The sequence below is a fragment of the Octodon degus genome, unplaced genomic scaffold, assembly GCF_000260255.1.
Source record: "Octodon degus isolate 3935 unplaced genomic scaffold, OctDeg1.0 scaffold00190, whole genome shotgun sequence".
NCBI classification, from domain to species: Eukaryota; Metazoa; Chordata; class Mammalia; order Rodentia; family Octodontidae; genus Octodon; species Octodon degus.
The window spans coordinates 1,136,187-1,144,199 of NW_004524766.1; the positions used below are offsets into that span (position 1 = coordinate 1,136,187).

Consider the following 8,013-nt stretch of genomic DNA (forward strand, 5'->3'; position numbering starts at 1 on the left):
TCGATAGACTATAGGCTGTGCATGAATATAGCTTCTCCTTGGAGTCTAACAAGATACAAAGTGATACACACAGTTGATGCTTTTTGTCTTGTTTTTACTCTTTAGCATTGGGAATTGAATCTAGGGCCTTTGCAGCAAACTACATCCTCAGCCCTTTTTGAAACCTTAATTAGAGACAGCATCTTGCTGCCCAACTCACTTTGAGCTTGCTATCCTACTGCCTCAGCCTCTAAGATGGCTAGGATGACAGGTATGTGCCACCTCCTCTGGCAGTGCACAAACAAGAAAGCAAAATCTGTTATGCCTACTCAAGAACTAATGAAAAATTACTTCCAAATCCAGAAAAGTTTATGAGTAGCTTATGTGCTTTAATGAAATTTTTTGAAAGTCAAAGTTATAATTATGACCCACAGTTACAGACTGCAATAGCTGATCAATTATCTCTAATATACATTGGCTGGCAGGAAAGTTGTCTGTGGCTTACATGTTGAAAAAGTTCAATACTTTATATTCTGGAAAGTAGTAGAGGAATGTGTGTGTGTGTGCAGTTGTGTAAGAGTGTGTGTGTATGTGTATGTTGCTTGTCATATAGCATCTAACAGGGAAAACAGAAACTAAATTAATGTCCAAACATTGAACACAGATATTGATTATTGAATTAATTTGTTTCTTTCTGTAATACTCTTGAGAAAAGACCACCATTTGCAGAAGTGATTTCCATGCCTGTTTAGAATTATTTTATAACTGTAGATTGTACATAAACCCCAAATCCATGCACCCTTGTAGACACTTCAGCAGAGTCCTGTCAGGAAGCAAACAATACCATCTAACAGGAAAAATGAATAAAGTTCAGTACTTATAACTATGTAAGTGGATCGGAGGAAAGCTGAATGTAGTAACACAGCCTCGGGATTAAACACAGTGGGGCTTACATGTCACACCTAGGCCTGAGGCACAAGAGGAAAAAGAGTCCGTGCCAAGCGGAGGGAGCGTGGGAGAGGCCTTCTGACGGGAGCTGTGACACTCGGTTGAAAGAAGCGTCACAACCTTCCCAACATAGCTCGGGAGAAGGAGCAGACTTTAAGACGGTGCATCTTCACGTTCTCTCTGCTCACAGTCTTCCCCTAACTGGTACCTCGGTTCCTGAACTTAACTCTTGCCACGATTCTGGTCGTAGTTCGAATTGGTCGAGAACTGAAGCATATTCAGTGGTTAGGTTCAATGTTGACCTGATGGGGAAGCTGGATTTGGTTCTCATCCAATTTGGTGTGCTACCAGAATTGTGGAAAGAATTGAGTCTGCAAGCAGAGGCACTGCCACATTGTTCCTCACGATCGGAGGTGCCAAGAGAAGGTATGCGGCTGAGTGAAGAACAGCACAAATTCTGCGTTTAAGTTGCTGCAGATCTTAGTGTGTAGTAAGTTTTGTTCATTACTTACTTATTTTGTCTTTCTTTCTGTATTTTAGGGAAGGGTCTACAGGGTGTTCAGGGTCTCACTACTAGATCGGACTCAGTGATTTTCTTGCTTACAGCTTCTCAAAAACTGGGATTACAAGCGCGCAGGATTGCAGGCGCGCGCCACCACGCCCAGTCTCAATTGCCCTCTCAGGGCGCCCCGGGGGCGGGGCCAGCATAGCAGGCCCGGGGATCAAACCCCTGGCCTCTGCGCCTGCTTGCAGGTGCTTTAATCCGCTAAACTATTTGGTCAGCCCAGTATTGTTAATTACATGTTCTGAAATCTGGTACTTCATTCAATCTTTGATAATTCAATAATTAACAAATAACTTATAGATAGGCTTATGGAGCACAAAGACAGTCTCAGAAGTCTTCTCTTGTACTACTAGAGAGGGGAACGAGACGTGACGGAGGACGGCACCTACATATATGAATGTCTCTAATTATGGCATCAGATCACTTTCAGTGCTTCAGACAAACTGCTGTTGATGAGGGATCCATTCCTGCAGATGCGGAGAAAGACATCTGGAGCAACGCTTATGGAGATGAGGCTTTCCTGGTAGGCAAATTTGCCTAGAGAAACTGATTTCCTGCACTTTGGGGAAGTTGTCTCCAAGGCCCAACAGTCCCAAAGGACACAGAAGTTCAAGAGACATTTTCTGCGGCAGCAGAGGTAGTTGGGAAAGACCGGGCTAGGGGTTCTGGTGAGCGAGGAGCTTCAGTGTCTGCAGATGAAATTCATTTTCACTGAATGTGCAAAGAGCTTCTATTCAGAACAAGGAAGCAGCATATACCCGCCCATGCAAATGCTTGGGAGACTTTTGCCATTGCTCTTCACTGCTTCCAGAAGGTTCTGGGTGCGGGACGATCGCAGGCGAAGCCCCGTGAGAACGCTGAGATGACCCAGACCCATAGGGAGGGTCAATGATGAGGTGGAAAAGATGAGCAGAGACTGGATGTTTTACAAAGGGATCTCTGACTTCCCAGCGTTTCAATACTACATTTAAATTTGCAATAGCGCTCTCGGGTCAACATAAGAGAAAAAGGAAATATTTAGATGATCAGGTGTATCCTTGTCTAGCTAGCATCCGGTCCTCCCGGACGTTAAGTTTTTTTCCAATGTGCTCTCACGAAGCCAGGGGAGGTTGATGGCTTTCTCCGCAGCCTCCTGCAGTTCCAACAAGTGTCATTATCTCTAATCCCAGCCCTGCTCCTCCCGCTGAGCACCCAATAGCTATTAAAGACAGCTTTCCGCAGTACTAACTGAAGCCCTCAGTCCAGTGGCCGCATGGGGATATTGCAGAATATTTTAAACCACATGGCTTGTTGGAAATTATTTAAGGTGTTTTGGGCCTAAAATCTTTCTCATCTCACCAGGCTTGACACATATATGAGAATGTTGTGATTTTCATACAAATGAAAGAAGTGTGTTTATCACTTTTGTACGTAGATTAGTTTTGTAGAACTAAAACTTGCTGATAGAATCACAATCACAAAGGCAGAAAATAGCATCAGTAGTATTTAAGGCCCGTAAATTAAACAACAAGATGTTATTGAACCAATCTTGTAATATATAATCCCTTTTTACAGATTTGAGTGTACACAAATTTCTTAGTATCACTGTTGAGATTTCTTAGTATCACTGTTCATTTTTCTATTTTGTGTTCTCTTTGTATAATAATAAAAATAAATGAGTAATTTTTTCAAAAATCTTTTAGCTTTTTTTTGTCTTTTGCTATGACAAAATGATGCTACTTACTGTCATATCCAAACAGGATTCTTGGTTTAGGAAAATACTCTGTTTTAGCCTGACTTTGAGAAAGTTAAGGAAACAGCAACATAAACAGGTCATTGGGCCTTGATTCTCCTTTTAACTACTAAATTTTGAGTTGGACTTTTTGGATATTTGATCACCTTTTTCTGATAACTAGTATGATTCCTTAATTCAGCTTTGACTATACATGTCTATAGTATAATAAACTTATGAAAGCAAAATTTTCAAAATTTAAATGTGGTATAAATTGAACTTGGAAATTTTCATTAGGATTCATAATGACGACATGAACATATGTGTTCGTTCATAATGAACACATATGCATGTGTCCAAATACATGCACACATCAGTCAGAAAACATATTTTCTAACACCTGGATCCTGTACATCATAAAGTCCCAAACACCCAGATGTTTTTAGTAGTGTTTTTCTGCTGACCATACTTTTACAAATTTCCTTGAGAATCTCAATATTAGAAGCCCCAAAGAAGGGTTCAAGTATTGGATGAGTGTTTGGATGCATGTATGTAAGGATCTGTGTGTGTGTGTGACAAAAAGAAAGACAGATACAAAGAGACAGGGATAGACAGACACAAGATAGAGACAGAGAAAAAGGAGAGTGGAAGGAAAGAAAAAAATTAACCATTTCCTTATCGATGGGATATAGCACCGTGCACCCTGATAACTTTCCACAAAAAAGTTGCGATAAATTCTCCATTTCTCTTGGTTACTGTCATCTTATCTCTGGTCTCCGATGCAAAAGAATGATTTATCATTACTTCAACTTTGCACTGACAGAGAAAATTCATTTCAATCCTACATCAGCCTCTAATTTAGTGCATGTGTTTCTAAGGTCTTGCACCTTACCCTATATTTCATTCCATTTAAATTCTTATCCTTAAAGGTATGTAAACACACACTGTTGTTTTATTCTTCGCTGTGTTTGTATTGGAGACAGGTAAGGAGAATCCTTTTAGTGAGCTCAGGCTTGCCTGGGTCACTAGAGAAACCTGCTTTCCTTACTTGTCAGTTCAAGTTACTGTAAAAAGAGCAGCTCTTAAAAATGCATGACTTCATGGAGGAAAATGTGTCAAAAATGGTTTAAAATAATACAATCCTAAGAACCATAGGGGGTGGGAGGGAACAGCGAAAAGAATCACTGGTATTTTCTTCTCCTGTATCCCATATTTATAGCCAGTGCCATAAAAGCACAACAGGAGTGCGTGTGGGACACAGTTATTTTCTCCAAATAAGTTTTGCCAAAATTACTGCATTTACTCCTGTCACCCTTATTAACAATCACAACATGGACTGCTGCGGTGCCTGAGTACCCATGTGCCTTGGTATGGATGCAGCTCTTGCTCTAATGATAAGGTAAGAAAAAATACCAGTGAGCAGGACTTCAGAATGCTGTGGGTAGGGCGTTAGGGATAATCACTGCAGAAATCACGTTCTTAGGGATCGTCTAGGAGTTCTAAAACAATCGTTGCATTAGAGCTTAAGTGGGAAAAGGCTGTGTAACATCGCTGCAGCACAAGAACATTTCCTAATTGAACCAATGCTTCACAGACAATGCCAATATTTCCCTTCCTGGGAATGTTTTGAGTTACAAATGTTAAGTCAGATTAGTATGAGGCAGGACATACTTTTAGCTTTCTAGTATACTATTGAAACATTGGGCATAGTGTGTCCTTAATAAGGATAATAGCTGAAACTTATGTTCTGAAGTACCTAGAAACTGGACTTATGGGGCCCGGGGAGGTGGCTCAGTAGAATAAGAGCTTGCCTGGCAAGAGCAAGGGTCTGAGTTCAACCTCAGGTTCCACCAAAAAAAAAAAAAAAAAAAAAAAAAAAAAAAACTAGACTTTTAACTTTTTCTCCATTAAAATTTTCAATTATTATTATTATTATTGTTGTTGTTGTTGTTGTTGTTGTTGTTGTTGTTGTTGTTTCAAAAGCACACCTTGTCCTACACTATCCATCAATGATATCAAATTCAACAAAATGTGTGCATTGAGTTATATAGCTTTTAAAAGTGTCTGCGTTCATAAAAATTCAGTAAATTGGTTTAGAGTGCCAAGATCTATGTTTGATGTGTAGCTTTTGTTCACAAATGTGTGCAGCACAATTTTGCAGGTGCAAATCCGGAAGCCTCTTTTAAAAATATAGCACATCACTCATTCCTGAAAAAAATGATTGGTACGCTAGCCTGAGACTCTCACAGTGCAAATTGTATTTCATTCTAAAAATTCATGAAGAGCTAAATTTAAATAGATTTTCATCATTTTCTCACCCCAAAAGCAGTGAAGGGTCTAAATACATCTGAAGGTATTTTTCTTTGTAAGTTCAGGCCTGTAATAGCTGTTGAGAATAAGTAAACAGTTGGCAAGGAACTCCCTCTTGTGGTCAAACCTCCTTAATTAGAAAAAGGGATTTATACTCCACTGATGGTCTGGATTATTAAAACATGGGTCACTTGTAACCATTAAGATTAACAATACTGATATGTGTGGTTTTACTAAAGCAATTCATTGCCTGTTAGACTTGGATTCTGGAACATATGCTCTTAATTTTTCCTAAAACAGGGCTTTGCTCTGTTGCACAGTATAAATCCACTTTGAATTGCAGTTTGTAAGGTTTCTTGTTACTTTTTAAATACCATGCCATTTTTTTAAAGTTACACACGCACTCTCTCTCTCTCTCTCTCTCTCTCTCTCTCTCTCTCTCTCACACACACACACACGACACACATTAGTGCAAGGTGTTTATGATTTGAGGACTGTAAGAAATTTTCATCCCTTTTGTGACCTCAGTACTTTGTCTTCTTGTACTGCACGTTTTGAATGTAGGGCTGCTAAGTATTTCTCTAAGCAGTGGGAGAAACACTTCCCATATGCTGTTAACCAATGTTCTCCCAGAATACATGAAGCAACCAAGTTTATTGTCTGAGGAATAAATGTCTAACATCCAGTCAGCAATGTCCCAAACACTTACTGTGAAGGAGGCAAATTACCAGACACGTAATGAAGCTGACAAATTATAATTTTGTTATTGATTATTTGACTTCAGACAGTGACTCCAGCTCCTTCACAAGACAGGTAATAGACAGACATTATCTGTCCTGGTTCTGAATATGCAATTCATTTCCATGATAGCAAATTAAAGCCCGATGCCAAGAAGCCTTGGACTTAACTGGAGTCCTGACAGCACGTCAGAGGTTGGGAGGAAGGCCCTGCTCTCCGATGAGGTCACTGCTGCCAGCTCTGATGTTAATGATCCAACCTGAAGCAGCTTCTCTCATGGGTGACTTCCAGCATGAGCAAACTCAAGTCATTATTTAAGGAGGAAGGAGAGAGATGCTGATCATATGAATCTACAATTTGTGCAAGAGATGTCTACATGTGCAGAGAGCTATTTCTGTACAAGCTCCAAAATCTCTTTGTCTGCCTAAACTTAAAAACTCAATTAATCATCAACCAGATGATACGCTTATGCTTCCTGAACATGAGCTAAGGAAGAGTATGTGCGAGAGGACAGAATTGCTTCCTTTTATGTCTTTTTTATATTTACTAACTTCTCTCTCTGTAATGTTCTACTGACTTGTGCATTTTGTTTCTTATTTTCCTTATTGTTAATTACACAAAACCAAACATGTTTAATGTAAATAATTAAAAATACAGTTTTAATATAAAAACATTTTATTTTACACAGTATGGGCAATTAGCACTATTATAAAGACATGGGCTCTTCAAGCTTGTTTTAGCAATCTCATTTTTAAAAGAAAATACACTCAATTCTATGAATAAACTACTCTGAAGACATTTAAATAGCTTCTACTGTCTTTTCTGTCTGTAGTTTAACTTTTCTAATTTTGTTAATATTTAAATATATGTTAGAATCATACTTTTTATTTCCTACTTTCCAAATAAATTCTAAGTTGTTTACTAAAAATATAAATAGCTTCTTGGGCTTTCCAATACTAACAGAAAACCATATTTCAATGCATGTTGATTTATACATGCTTCCAATATTTAATACTATATAATCTATTTAAATTATGAAAGTCTGACAAATAATGTCACAATTTTTTGATTAATGTAGTCTTTTAAAATAATATGTATTTTAATGATATTATCAATATAAATTTAGGATTGGTTTTCAATTGGAGTATTCAATTTACAAAAATTGTTTAGAGAACATCATTTTATGATATTCTATACAAAATAAAAATGTTTTTTTCTTTCCAGCAAGAAATTACACTTTTAACCCAAAGTTGGAATCTCTGCAAAAAATATTAATGATTGAAAAACTATACTCCAGCCTATTATTGCCACCTGAATTTTTTGTTCTATGTTGCTATTCCATTCCATAACATCAAAATCCTTCATATCTTGAGTACTAAATGGTTCTTCAAAACGTAGACTGAGCTCTTTTGTGCACTGAGATAGAAAGTCAGGGTAATTCAAATGGTATTAAAGGCAATAATTAGTGTGTAGTAGTTGTTCTTGCAATATGTTTTCTAGAAGAGTAATTTATTTTCTGCCATAAAGAACAGCATCATAGATGCCCAGCTATACAAAATTTACCTCTTTTTCTTCTATATTTCTATTTTATCTAACTTCCTATTATTTTTGTATAAGAGAAAAAATCTCAATGAATTATATTATAGATTACAAGACAAGTACTTTCAGAGAAGTTTAAAATCAACGTCTTAGAATCTAAGAAGTATATATCATATATAACTTGCAATGATATAAAAATATGTGAATAATATACAAATATACA

At 37.6% G+C, this 8,013-nt stretch overlaps 1 pseudogene; it reads right to left on the minus strand.

Annotated features, from left to right (window-relative positions):
* The window catches only part of LOC101561481, a 20,633-nt pseudogene that overhangs the window by 5,183 nt on the left and 7,437 nt on the right, over nt 1–8,013 (minus strand).